Genomic DNA, 15,290 nt, shown 5'->3' with positions numbered 1-15,290 from the left:
CAGTGGGATTTCTATTCATGACATTTGTACGGCGGCAGGCTGGGCCTCCCCCTCTACATTTGTTAGGTTTTACAACCTGGAAGTTCCCGCCTTGCAGGCTAGACTTTTATCAGTCTAAATCGTGTGTATGTCCTGCCCAGTTTGTTCGTGCGCAGGCTATTCTCACGTGACTTAGCTCTCCTGGTTGAGCTGCACTATAAGGGTTGATACTCTCTATGATGGACCGGCAGCGCCGTTCTGTATCCCCTAAGAGGTGCTTATGTACATGTGCTGGGCCGCGTTGCTGGCCGCCTTATTCCCACTTATCTGTTTCCCCCGGGCTTCCCTTGGGACTTATGTGGTGGATGCTCAGCGCGCACGGCGTTGACAAGGGGTTTCCGTAGCGTAAGCAACTTACGTAATACGAGAGAACCTCTCATAAGAGAACGTACTCGGTTACCTAATGTAACCTCGTAGTGCAGGGCCATATGTAGCAAAATAAAGTGTTTGGAACATTTCATATAGATTTTTGCAAATGATGTTTTTTGACTTCTTCATACCCTATAGTTTGCAAAACTACCTGTTTCCGATTTTTTCCCGGGCTGCACAGGCCCAAAATCCAAGATGGCGGACATATCACCAAAAATTGCAAATAATCGCCCTTTTAAACATTTCAAATGGATATATGTTAGGTATATCATTATATACATACATTTTCTAATTAACTGATTGACTTGGGTAATAAATATGACCATGGGTAACATGAATTATCATGATTATCAACCAATGATGGGTGTAACCACCATTATGCTATTTATTGGCATACCCGGAAAAACGCATTGACTGATTAAAAGTTTCCTTCATATAACCTAATAATCATTTTAATTAAAATAATGTTCTGCGCTCACCACAATAATTCTGTTAACAATCAGATGACATGGAAAATTATTGGGGAGAATGGATTACATGAAGCCAATGGAAAGATGGGAAAGATAGCCAGCCTTTGTTACTAGGAAACGATAAACAAAATGAAACTTTTGAGTTTTTGCAGGAAGAGGGAAATTATTTTTCCAGCCTGGGCAACTGGTGTTTTTTTACTTGCTAGGACCCCACTGAATACAAAACAACCTGTTTCCAATTTTTTTCTTAATTTTTAGTGCCAAAATTCAAGATGGCAGACAATATGCAGACAAATCACATAAAATAAAATATATAATCTTTTCCCTTCTATAAAGGCTTAAAAATGGTAAACTTTTGATGAATTTATTCCTAATAAGGCAGACAAGTGAGACAGACTATTTTCAAAATATTTATTGGATCATTTGCCAAAAAATTGGGTGAAAAAAATAGAAACATTGGAAAAAATGGGGAAAAAAATCTGCATTTTGTTTCATTATTGAAGAGTTCAACAAAACAGTCAGCCATTGTCACTCAAGTATTTATCCTCATCACTCTCACTGTCACTGTCACTGTCTGACTTTTCAATACTGGTGCATGTCTCCTCAGAGCCCTCACACCTGCAAAGTTGCGTGCATGGTAAGTTGTTGCTCTTGCAAGAACACCTTCTACTGCATTGGCTGGCAAGACAAGAGCACTTCACAAGCTCCACAACAGCCTCTGGTGCTGGTGGAAGTTTTGACAGGACAGGAGCCCATTGCCCATCATCAATTTGCCTCCATCCCAGTGATAGTGCGTCAAGAATCTTTGGAGCAGGCACTGCATCTTGTGCCCAAACATTTGCTTGCCAGTGTGCTCTCAGAATGTGCTCTGTAACTGCTCCTGAAGTGGGACATAGTTTTCCCACTCCCTGGTTGGGTTCAATTCTCTGGACTCTCTAGATCAATAATTATCAAAAAAAAGTTGAACTTTGGCATTTGGGTGGCTGTAACAGGGTCATTTAGAAAAGGGGCGTGGCAAAATACACTCAAAAGCCTATAAATCCCAAAGGAAAACTCAGAACTTCACAAAAATTGATGAGCATATGTGTCAGAACATGGTGAGGAAGCATGCAGAGTTTCATGGAGATCGGACCATAGGTGGCGCTATAACTGGCAAAAAGCCTTCATTCTTATTAGGGGTTCAAGCATGAAATGCTGAAACCCTATTGTAATTGTAAGGATTTGTAAAACGCATCGCGCAGGACAAACCGTAAGGCCTAGAGACTTGAAACCTGGCCAGATGGTAGGCCTCAATTTGGGGACAACCTATCAGAGTATGACCCCGATTGGCCCATAGGTGGTTCTACAGCAACCAAAAGTTCAAAATCACTCATAACTCTTAGACCGTTTGTCCCAGGATTAAGTGTCTTATGTCGTTGGAATCCTTGGCTCAAGGCGGACAAAATGGCTATCTCCGATTTGGATGTAGGCAGGGAAAATTTTCTGCTATGTCGAATTTTGTCCAAAACCTACTTTTGCGAACTAGTCCCTGGTTTTTCGCCCGATCGGAACCAAACCAGGCTAGGACAATTCTCTGGACTCTCTAGATCAATAATTATATATAAAAAAAGTTGAACTTTGGCATTTGGGTGGCTGTAACAGGGTCATTTAGAAAATGGGCATGGCAAAATACACTCAAAAGCCTATAAATCTCAAAGGAAAACTCAGAACTTCACAAAAATTGATGAGCATATGTGTCAGAACATGGTGAGGAAGCATGCAGAGTTTCATGGAGATCGGACCATAGGTGGCTCTATAACTGGCAAAAAACCTTCATTCTTATTAGGGGTTCAAGCATGAAATGCTGAAACCCTATTGTAATTGTAAGGATTTGTAAAACGCATCGCGCAGGACAAACCATAAGGCCTAGAGACTTGAAACCTGGCCAGATGGTAGGCCTCAATTTGGGGACAACCTATCAGAGTATGACCCCGATTGGCCCATAGGTGGCACTACAGCAACCAAAAGTTCCAAATCACTCATAACTCTTAGACCGTTTGTCCCAGGATCAAGTGTCTTATATCGTTGGAATCCTTGGCTCAAGGCGGACAAAATGGCTATCTCCGATTTGGATGTAGGCAGGGAAAATTTTCTGCTATGTCGAATTTTGTCCAAAACCTACTTTTGCGAACTAGTCCCTGGTTTTTCGCCCGATCGGAACCAAACCAGGCTAGGACAATTCTCTGGACTCTCTAGATCAATAATTATCAAAAAAAAGTTGAACTTTGGCATTTGGGTGGCTGTAACAGGGTCATTTAGAAAAGGGGCATGGCAAAATACACTCAAAAGCCTATAAATCTCAAAGGAAAACTCAGAACTTCACAAAAATTGATGAGCATATGTGTCAGAACATGGTGAGGAAGCATGCAGAGTTTCATGGAGATCGGACCATAGGTGGCGCTATAACTGGCAAAAAGCCTTCATTCTTATTAGGGGTTCAAGCATGAAATGCTGAAACCCTATTGTAATTGTAAGGATTTGTAAAACGCATCGCGCAGGACAAACCGTAAGGCCTAGAGACTTGAAACCTGGCCAGATGGTAGGCCTCAATTTGGGGACAACTTATCAGAGTATGACCCCGATTGGCCCATAGGTGGCGCTACAGCAACCAAAAGTTCAAAATCACTCATAACTCTTAGACCGTTTGTCCCAGGACCAAGTGTCTTATATCGTTGGAATCCTTGGCTCAAGGCGGACAAAATGGCTATCTCCGATTTGCTCGCCCTTGGCAACAATTTCGAGTAAATTGCATTTTTTTGAAAAACCTATTTTTGCAAACTTCTCCTAGGTTTTTGGCCCGATCGAAACCAAACCACTGCAAGAATATTCTCTGGAGTCTGACAATCAATAATCATCCAAAAAATTCAAAATTTCAATTAACGGTCGATAAGGGGAACCAAAATATTTGATGGCACCAGGGCCACTTTTACTAAAACGGTTATAAATTGTGAACGGAAAGAGATTTTTTTGCTAAACTTGGGATACATCTTTCTGAGCTCAATCTGAGATCACTTGAAAAAAATCACAACAATTGGCCACTTGGTGGCACTATAAAACGGTTATAACTTGTGAACGGAAAGAGATATTTTCGCAAAACTTGGGACACATGTTCATAAGCTCAATCTGAGTTGATATGAAAAAAATCGTGACAATTGGCCACTTGGTGGCGCTATAACAGTGAAAAAAATCATGAAATTAGCTATAAGCGCACCCAACTGTTAGTCTACTGAAAATTGGCACGCAGTGTCTTTGTCCAGGGTGCCATGATAGTCTATGAGAACATTGGTGTATCTAAAAAAACTCAGTATACGTCATTGGCACAATGCCTTGAAGGAGCCTTAGAAGTTTCAAGCCAGTGTTTTTTCACAGGAGTGACCTCCTAAGACTCCTGAATCCTTGCCGAGTCCAACAATACCAAACATGCCAGGTTTCGCCTTATGGTTTTTGTAAGTGTCATTTAGAGCTTTAAAAAATTGTGTTTATCTTCATAGCCGTTAGTCCGATCGAGACAACAACAAAAAAACAAAGGAAATTTGAAAACATAGGTAAATAGCTAAACAATAATGCCAAAATGTTAAAATTATGATAGGAACTGACAAAAAATGAATTAAATCCAATCAATTTCACCCATGGATCATTTTGATGCTCTCACATGTTTGAAACGAACAATGATGGATTGTGATGAAATTTGTTTTGAACTGGGACTGGCGAATCCCCGTCCATATTGGGGACTCGGCAAGGATTCAGGAGTCTTAGGAGGTCACTCTTGTGAAAAAACACTGGCTTGAAACTTCTAAGGCTCCTTCAAGGCATTGTGCCAATGACGTATACTGAGTTTTTTTAGATACACCAATGTTCTCATAGACTATCATGGCACCCTGGACAAAGACACTGCTATGTCTGACAAGCGACACCACTCTCACACCACACCAAGTTCTCACGCAGTGAAAAATACATTGCGGATCAGAGAGGAGACTGCGCGCTGACAGACAAGTACTTTTGATATGAAACAAATGGTGCTTTTCCACTACACAGTACCAGCTCGCCTCGGCTCGGCTCGGCTCGACTCGACTCGGCTTTGTTTGGTTTTCCACTGTGTAAAAGTTGTACCTGTACCTGCTTCCAGGTACTTTTTTTTGTACCACCTCCGGCGAGGTTCTAAGCGAGTTGAGGCGATACTAAAATGTGACGTGAAAACACGGCAGACTGCTGATTGGTCAGAGAGAATCGTCACTATTCACTGCGTCATCATTGCATGCGCCAGACAGAGTATCCTGAATATAAAACAGCAAAAACAAAAACATCCAAAAACAGCATACACTCGATTTCCTCCATTGTCCTGTGTGTGTGGCAGCGGATGTATCTCGCGTAGAAGATTAAGTCACAGCAGTTTCCAGCGGCGTCGCTATGACGACCAGTTACTATTGTGGAGGTACTATCTGCAATGGAAAACGGAGCGAAAAGCAAGCCGAGCCGAGTCGAGCTGGTACTGGTAATGGAAAAGCGCCAAAAGTCTCACCTTTCAAATGTAGTCATTTTTTAGAGACATTTAAACAATAAATACCGTTTTGTGACTCTTTAATGTGTCTGACAGATCGCTGTAGACTCGAGGCTCAATTAAAGCTGCTCGTGAACCGATCATCTCTTCCTTCTAGTTAATTTATAGCATTAAAATAAACATGAATGAACATAAAACGAATGTTGTTTTAAAGTGCTAAGACGTCAGCACACTTTGTTTTTCATATCGTAATTGTTAGGCCTAGGTCCAAATACATAAAAAAGATGCTCTCTTACATTATAGCGAGATTTTCCGGGCTTTCCAAAGTTTAGATTAGATCGATTAGATCAGGATTGTGCGCACGGGCATTCTCAATTGACCCTTCGCAGGGAGTTTGATTGACAGGCGATCTGACTAATCATAATCTGCCATTTTGTCCAACAAAGCAGTCAGGAGAGTTAGTAGATTAACATTGGAGGATTTAAATTTGAAAAACAAAGTGTACTGACGTCTTAGCACTTTAAAACAACATTCCTTTTATGTTCATTCATGTTTATTTTAATGCTATAAATTAACTAGAAGGAAGAGATGATCGGTTCACGAGCAGCTTTAACTGAGCCTCGAGTCTACAGCGATCTGTCAGACACATTAAAGAGTCACAAAATGGTATTTATTGTTTAAATGTCTCTAAAAAATGACTACATTTGAAAGGTGAGACTTTGTTTCATATCAAAAGTACTTGTCTGTCAGCGCGCAGTCTCCTCTCTGATCCGCAATGTATTTTTCACTGCGTGAGAACTTGGTGTGGTGTGAGAGTGGCGTCGCTTGTCAGACATAGCAACAGTAACTAAAGTGGGCGAGTCTTTCCAAACGGTCATTGACAGTATGGACGGGGATTCGCCAGTCCCAATTCAAAACAAATTTCATCACAATCCATCATTGTTCGTTTCAAACATGTGAGAGCATCAAAATGATCCATGGGTGAAATTGATTGTATTTAATTTTTTTTTTTTGTCAGTTCCTATCATACTTTTAACATTTTGGCGTTATTGTTTAGCTATTTACCTATGTTTTAAAATTTCCTTTGCTTTTTTGTTGTTGTCTCGATCGGACTAACGGCTTTGAAGATAACCACAATTTTTTAAAGCTCTAAATGACACTTACAAAAACCATAAGGCGAAACCTGGCATGTTTGGTATTGTTGGACTCGGCAAGGATTCAGGAGTCTTAGGAGGTCACTCCTGTGAAAAAACACTGGCTTGAAACTTCTAAGGCTCCTTCAAGGCATTGTGCCTATAGCCGCTTTCCGACCGGAGGAACCTTTTCACAGTTCCTAGAACTATTGGCTAAAGTACCCGGATGTCGGCGTGTTCGCACCGGAGGAACTAGGAACGATTTTAGTTCTAGTAACTCCATTTGGAGGAACTAATTTAGGTCCTACTTCAGAGTAGGGTCTAAACCAGCACTACAGGAACTACTCGTGACGTTAGTGTACGCTGATTGACCGAACGCACGCGGAACACCAGCACCCGCCATTTTTAAAACAGCTAGAATGTAAACACACAGATTATAGCCTATATATTTACTCCATAAACTAACTATACAAACATGGAAAACAGTGATAGATGGGTCTCTAAACCTTTATGCTGAAGAGAAAATCCAACCCAACTTTGAGGGGACCAAGCCAAACATGATTATGTTTATCTGCCCAGCTAGCAACACTGGACATCAACCACACGGCATAGGCTAATAACCTTTTTTTTCATATACTGTCTACTTTCTATAACAGTTCTATCTAATAACATATTAAACAGTACTGTTAGACAGATCACTAACTAATAAACACAGAGAATGCGAGCATTGTTTGCTCTGGCGTTCTCAGCGCTGCCAAAATAAAGGTCCATCGCGCCGTCAAAATAAAAGTCACCGTGCTTGCGTCACTCCCTTACCCCTCCTACCAGTTCCTATGGCCACTTGGCCAGTGCGAACGCAAACAGCAAAACCGAGTTTGGGGGAGAGTAGTTCTTAGAACTGTTTAGAAGTGGACAGTTCCTAGAACTAAGTTCCTGTAACTACTTGGTCGGAAAGCGGCTAATGACGTATACTGAGTTTTTTGAGATACACCAATGTTCTCATAGACTATCATGGCACCCTGGACAAAGACACTGCGTGCCAGTTTTCAGTAGACTAACGGTTGGGTGCGCTTATAGCTATTTTCATGATTTTTTTCACTGTTATAGCGCCACCAAGTGGCCAATTGTCACGATTTTTTTCATGTCAGCTCAGATTGAGCTTATGAACATAAGTCCCAAGTTTAGCGAAAATATCTCTTTCCGCTCACAAGTTATAACCATTTTATAGCACCACCAAGTGGCCAATTGTCATGATATTTTTTCACATGACCTCAGAATGAGCTCATGAACTCGTTCCCCGAGTTAACCGAAAATATCTCTTTCCGTTCACAAGTTATAATCGTTTTAGTAAAAGTGGCCCTGGTGCCTTAAACATTTTGGTTTCCCTTAGCGACCGTGAATTTAAATTAAGTATTTTTTTGATGATTATTGATAGTCACTGTCCAGAGAATATTCTCAAACTTCGTGCTTGAACCCCTAATAAGTGCCTAAAAAAGGGCCACAAAAAGGCCTCTAAAAAAAATAACTATAGGGTCTAGGCACTTGCCGCTTGCGCTGCTGCGTTCCAAAAACTTTATCAAGCCTTTTAACATGTGCCTCGGAGAGGAAAAAGTAAGTTTTTGCCCTTTTAGCTCATTTATCATGGAAATGTGGTGAATTTTTTTTTTACCTTTTAAACTGTAACACCTCCACTGATGGCCCGATCTCCATAAAAGTTTGCACGCTTCTTTAGAATAATATGGCGCATGTGCTCAGCTAATTTGGTGAAGTTCTGCTCTTTTTTCCCCCATTTTTCAGTCATTTAAATGTCATTTTGCATAGGATAATACAGAGGCCTTCTCACCTTTATGACAGTTAAAGCGCCACCAATGGCCTGACGTCCATGAAAGTTTTCAAGCTGCTTTAGAATCACGTGACGCATGCGCATGCCCGATTTTGTGAAGTTGTATGCAAATCAGACAGCAAGATGGCCGCTTTTAGCCATTTCATGGGATTTGCCATAGAAATACATCATTTTGACACCCTTTTAACAGTTAGAGCGCCACCAAGTGGCCAGTCACCGCGTCCTTTTTCACGCGACCACAGAATGAGCTCGTACATACGTGTGCTGAGTTTGGTGCAAAAATCTCGTTCCGTTCATGAGTTATAGCCAATTAAGCAAAATGGGCTCCTCCCACTTCGAACGTTTTGGCGGCCCTTAGGGACCGTGAACCGAAATTTTCACTTTTTTTTGATAATTATTGACAATCAGACTCCAGAGAATCTTGCCGCACTGGTTTGGTTCCAGTCGGGCCAAAAACCTAGGACTAGTTCGCGAAAGTAGGTTTTTGGAAAAACCCCAAATACCCGAAAATTTTCCCAGGGTGACGAGCACATCCGAGGCATGCATCTGGTCCGCCTCAAGCCAAGGATTCCAGCGATATAGGACACTTGAGCCTACGCCTCACGGTTGAGGAGTTATGAGCCGTTTCATACTTTTGACCGCTGTAGCACCCCCGTCAGGCCGATCGGGGCGGGCCTTGGTGACGTTGTAGGCGGTGTGAGTACTATCAGCCCCCAAAGTTTCAAGTCTCTACGACTTACGGTTTGGTCTGCCCGATCAGTTTTATGTCTGAATGTTGCATCATGGGAAAATTAACAATAACAATAGGGTTTCAGCACTTCGTGCTTGAACCCCTAATTAGCTCATAAAAATAGTTAGATAATGTTTTTTATGCTTTAACAACTTATTAACCATTTAATTGATGTACAGTATTTTAAACCAGTAGTAAAGAATTGTTAGTTGGATATTAGGAGTAAATAGTTCTCACTTTAGATTAGGTAAATCAAAATGTCATAAATTAAGTGCTTTAAACATTAAAGGTGCTCTAAGCGATGTTGGGTGAAAGGGAACATACAGTGTTGATGTCACGTTTGGTTTTGGGTTGAATCACGTTTAGGTTTTTGAGTCTTTTAATTTGTAAGTGCCATATCTATTGCTGGATCCCAATTCACCTTCTTGTTTTTGGTGATTTTCCTTTTATTGTGACAGGACAGTAGAGAGATGACAGGAAACGAGGTGGGAGAGAGACGGGGGATGGGATCAGGAAAGGTCCACGAGCCGGGACTCGAACTCGGGCCGCCCGAGCGCAAAGGCGCTACATGTCGGCACACTGACCACGAGGCCATTGGCGCCGACGCAATTCACCTTCTTATACTACGCCGTAAAAGTATGTACTCTTTTTGTAAAGAAAAAGTACATACTTTTGAGTGTGTATCAGGAGTAGGCAAGCTTTGGGGCATGGTACGTCATAACTGCATCTTTAACAGACAGCTCTGTCGCTTAGTTGTGTGCATCCTGTCACCGTTTAAACTGCCCTGTCAATAATCTTGTCACAGTTAAAATCCTCCACATTTAATTTAATTTCCTACCGGAGAGATATGTAGTAGCACGTTGATCTGCCAGTCCTGGGACTTTCATGCGGAGAACTCTCCTCATGTGTTTGCAATTTGTATAATGATGCATTTAAAAGTTCACAATGCTGCTGCAGATTAAATATAATGTGGAGAACATTGAATAAATATCTTTTCGTCAAGTTAGATACTGATTATTAACCCTCTGGGGTTGACAAACACGCCGGCGTGTTTTGCTGGATTTTTTTTACATAGCAGCAAAATAGACTTAAAATTCTCCGTCATTTATGGTCATACAGACTTAAGAAATATAAATATTTTTTATGTGTCCACTTACAATCGAAAAAAAAACATTGTGCTTTTGTAAAATAAAGAAAATAAACAGGGTGTGCTTTCTGCCTCTCCGTGACCTCTTTTCTTTTCCCTCTCAGTGACTGTTATGGTCTACAGTGTTTTTCCACCAGGTGGCGTTGTTCTGTGTTCTGGAGTGAGCAACAGGAACAGGTGTGGTGGGTTACCGGTGATTGCACTTGCATCAAGAGACACCGAGTACAAAAGGAATGACGGAGTTGGACTCAGGACATCTCTTCCTCTTCAGTTCCAGATTGTTTTTACTTTTATTCTTTATTTCTTTGAGTTGTAGTATTATTAATTTGACTTATTTTTCCATTAAATCTTTATTTGTTAAATCGAGTTCCATGTGTGGCCTCCCCGTTATTATGTTGCTTCACCTTGAGCCAGGTGGACGTAACATAATGGGGGCTCGTCTATTAAACTGAGAGAGGCTCATTTGAAGAATTTAAGCATAGTTGGTGAAACAGTTATGTGAGAGGTAATTGGATGAGGTTGATTATTTGGTAAAGTAATAATTTGATCCAAATTATTCTTGGGGAAAAAACATGATGTAACAGTTTTGATTGTTTTGATTATTTGGTAAATATTTGCTGGGGCTGAAGAGGAAAACATTGTTTGGCAGTCAAAATATTGGAACTTTGACCGGTCGTTTCCTCATGTGCATGAGAGGTAAGGCAGATTTGAACTATAATTGCCGGGAGGTATTGATGAGACTGGTTAGACCAGCAGAGTCACGTGAACTCCCGTGTTAGGTGGAAGAGTGGTGTTTGTTATTTTAATTTTTTATTTTAGTTTGTTGTTTTTGGTACGTCGGACGCGGGGAGACGGATTAGCCGTTGAGCTGCATGTGGGCATACTGAAGACTAGGGTTGAGTTTATTTAGTTTATTTCTTAGTTAGATACGGGACGGCTCTTAATTCTTCTGGCATTGTGGTGCTATCTGCCTTGCGCTGGTCATTGTGAGTTTCGTTTTTTCTAACCTGTGATTCAGGAAATTGGGTAAAAAGGAAATGGTAGTGTTTGACTTTGTAAAAAAAAAAGAAAAAATAGGGTAGAGGTGAAATTTGGATAAAATGGATCAACTACAAGATTTTTTGGCTGCTCCTACGGTGGAGAAATTGAATGGTCTTTTAAAAGATCAATTAGGTAAAGTAGTTGAACATTTTAATTTCGAAGTAGCAGTAACAAAGAGTACGAAGGTAAAAAAAAATCGGGATATGGTAAAAGAGAAATTAGTTGAGAGGATGATTTTGACTGCAGATGCACCATCAGAAGAAGTGGTTTCACCAGACGGTACGTCCGCGCCGTTTGTTAGGATGGGAGTACAGAGCGGGTTTACGTTTGAGCAGCAGTTGGAAATTTTTAATAATTTGTAATAATTTGTTACATTTATATAGCGCTTTTTCTGAGACCTCAAAGCGCTTTACATAGATGGGGGAATCTCCTCAACCACCACCAATGTGTAGCATCCACCTGGATGATGCGACGGCAGCCATATTGCGCCAGAACGCCCACCACATACCAGCTTACTGGTGGAGAGGAGACAGTGATGAAGCCAATCAGTATATGGGGATGATTAGGAGGCCATGATGGACAGGGGCCAAGGGGCAAATTTGGCCAGGATGCCGGGGTTACACCCCTACTCTTTTTCGAAGGACATCCTGGGATTTTTAATGACCACAGAGAGTCAGGACCTCGGTTTAACGTCTTATCCGAAGGACGGTGCTCTTTTGGGAGTATAGTGTCCCCGTCACTACACTGGGGCATTAGGACCCACACAGACCACAGGGTGAGCACCCCCTGCTGGCCTCACTAACACCTCTTCCAGCAGCAACCTGGTTTTTCTCAGGAGGTCTCCCATCCAGGTACTAACCAGGCTCAGCCCTGCTTAGCTTCAGTGGGCAACCAGTCTTGGGCTACAGGGTGATATGGCTGCTGGCCGAACATGCAGAGTAGGGAATGTGACCTGGACAGACAGCATAAATTAGAAAAAATTTGACTTGAAGAACGAGAGCGTGAAAGGTACTTTGAGAAATTTAAGTATGAGCAGCAGGTTCAGGAGGTTAAGTTAGCTCAGGAAGCCGAACGCTTAAAGTTGGTTGCTGAGGGGAAAATGGGGAGTATTAGTGGTGACTCCTCGGGTGATCAACTGGTTTCAAATAGGCATTAAATATTGCTAGTATGACTAAGTTGCTGCCTAGATTTAACGAAAAAAATCTTGATGTTTTCAAAAAAATCAAAACGCAGATAAGAACGGAGAGTCCCAGGCAGATTATGGTCCTTTTATTACAACGGGGCATGTTTCTCTAGTTGACTGTTCAGTTAAAGTACCTGTAAGGATCCTGCGCGACACAGGGTCTTCTCAATCTTTTATTTTAGACTCGAAGTTGAATTTTTCTTCTGGATCTAGTACAGGGAATAGTGTTCTGATCCAAGGAATTTGGTTAGAAATATTCTCTGCTCCTTTACACAGGATTCAGTTAAATTCGGAATTGGTGCGTGGGGAAGTTGAAATTGCATTGCGACCTTCGTTACCCGTGGAAGGTGTAGATGTAATTTTAGGAAATAATTTGGCAGGAAATCGTGTGTGGGGTGGGGTGGTACCTCCCATTGTGAAAACGAATCCAACTTTATCTGCAGAGGCAGATAAGAGTGTCAAAGACTTTCCCAATGTTTTTGTTTCCTGTGCTGTAACTCAAGCCATGAGTAAAAAGTGTCCCAGATTAACGGTGAAATAGAAAACTCTTCCTTTGATCATTTGGTCAACTTGTCTTTGTTGCCTTCATCGATTTCCCGTGACGAGTTAATTTTGGCTCAGGGCAAAGATGCCGGGTCGACAACGCTGTTTGCGTCTGTTAAGTCCAATAAAGAAATTGAAAGCATGGCTTCTGGTTATTTCCTGAGTAAGGGGGTTTTAATTCGTAAGTGGATGTATAATTCGTAAGCCATGTAATGATCGTGCTGTGGGTGAACCCATATTTAAGATTGTTATTCCGGATGGGTTGCGTGATTTGGTGCTGAAAACGGCTCACTGGGATATAGCTGGGCATTTAGGGGTCAAGAAAACCTACAACAGTGTAATGCGCTACTTTTTCTGGCCTCGATTAAAAAGAGAGGTGGTGAGTTTTATTAAGACGTGCCACACCTGTCAAATGGTAGGAAAACCGAATGAGGTATTGGCTTCGGGGCCGTTGTTTCCCATTCCTGCTGTGAGCAATCCTTTTGAGTATCTTACTATTGACTGTGTTGGGCCCTTAAAAGCATCCAAAGCAGGATCTAACTACTTATTAACTGTCATGTGTCAGACAACTCGTTATCCTGCTGCTTATCCCCTGCGAACGATTACTACGAGGTCTGTGGTAAAAGCTCTGTCACAGTTTATTTCAGTTTTTGGTATTCCAAAAGTAATTCAAACTGACAGAGGAACCAACTTTACTTCTCGTATGTTTGAGCAGATTTTGCAACAGCTGCGTGTGAAACATCATAAAAGTAGTGCGCATCATCCTGAAAGCCAGGGAGCTCTCGAGCGTTTTCATCAAACGTTAAAACAACTGTTGAGAGCGTATTGCAATGAAGTGAATAAAGACTGGGAGGAGGGACTTCCTTGGTTGATGTTAGCTGCACGCGAAGTGGTTCAGGAGAGCCTTGGTTTTAGCCCTAACGATTTGGTTTTTGGTCACAAGGTAAGAGGCCCGTTGTCCCTTCTGATGGATAACGTGACGGAACCTGAAATGTCAGTAAATCTCTTGGATTATGTTAATGGTTTTCGATGTAGATTATATCTGGCAGGTAAATTGGCCGGGGAAAATCTAGTTAAAGCACAGCTGAAAATGAAGACATGGTTTGATTGTGGGTCAGAGCATCGTGAGTTAAGTCCTGGAGATCAAGTTTTAATGTTGGTTCCTGTTACTGGGTCATCTTTCTTGGCAAGATTTTCAGGGCCTTATAGCATAATGAAACGGGTCTCGGACCAAAATTATATTGTTTCGACGCCGGATAGGCGAAAATCTACCCAACTGTGTCATGTGAACCTGTTAAAACCGTATTTCTGCCGGATAAGTGATAACGCTGTCCCTGGTGCTGAAGTAAAGTCTGTGGCGGTAGCTTCAGTGGTGAGTGATTCCTCAAGCGCGAAGTTAAATTACACTGAAGGCAATGGTTTTATGTCTGATTGTATTGTTCAACCCCGACTTTGTAATTCTGAACAACTGGCGAAGTTGGATGTTATGTTGGAACATTTGCCCGAAGAAAGTCGCGATCAACTGATCAGTTTGATTACGGAGTTTTCGTCACTTTTCTTCGATACGCCTTCATGTACTGATTTAATATATCATGATATTGATGTTGGAGACTCTTTACCCGTTAGACAGAGATATTTTCGTGTTTGTTCTACAAAACAGAAACATTTGGAAGATGAGGTCAAGTACTTAATGAATGCTGGGCTTGCGAAACCATCTTACTCTAGTTGGGCGTCACCATGTATTCTGGTCGCAAAACCAGACAAGACGTATAGATTTTGTACTGACTATAGAAAATTAAATAGTGTTATGAAGCCCGACTCTTTTCCACTTCCGCGGATGGAAGATTGTATTGACTCCGTGGGATCAGCTAAATTTGTAACCAAACTCGACCTTTTAAAGGGGTATTATCAAAGTTCCTTTGACTCCTCGTGTACAAGAAGTTTCTGCTTTTATTACACCTTCGGGGTTATACTCATACAATGTAATGAGTTTCGGTCTTCGAAATGCTCTGGCTACCTTTCAGCGCCTTATGAATCGAGTGGTCTTAGGGCTGGAAGGGTGTGCAGTGTACTTGGATGACGTCATAGTATATAGTCAGACGTGGGAGGAACAGCGTTGTCGGTTGCGCACCCTGTTTGGGCTTTATTGTTACAGCCATATAGTTTGGAGATTCGCCATATTCGAGGGCGAGATAATGTTATGGCGGATACTTTGTCCCGTTCTCCGGTGGATGAATATAATCATTTTACGTGTT

This window comes from Squalius cephalus (assembly GCF_949319135.1).
Source record: "Squalius cephalus genome assembly, chromosome: 2".
In the NCBI taxonomy this organism is placed as follows: domain Eukaryota; kingdom Metazoa; phylum Chordata; class Actinopteri; order Cypriniformes; family Leuciscidae; genus Squalius; species Squalius cephalus.
This window is presented reverse-complemented; position numbering follows the sequence as displayed.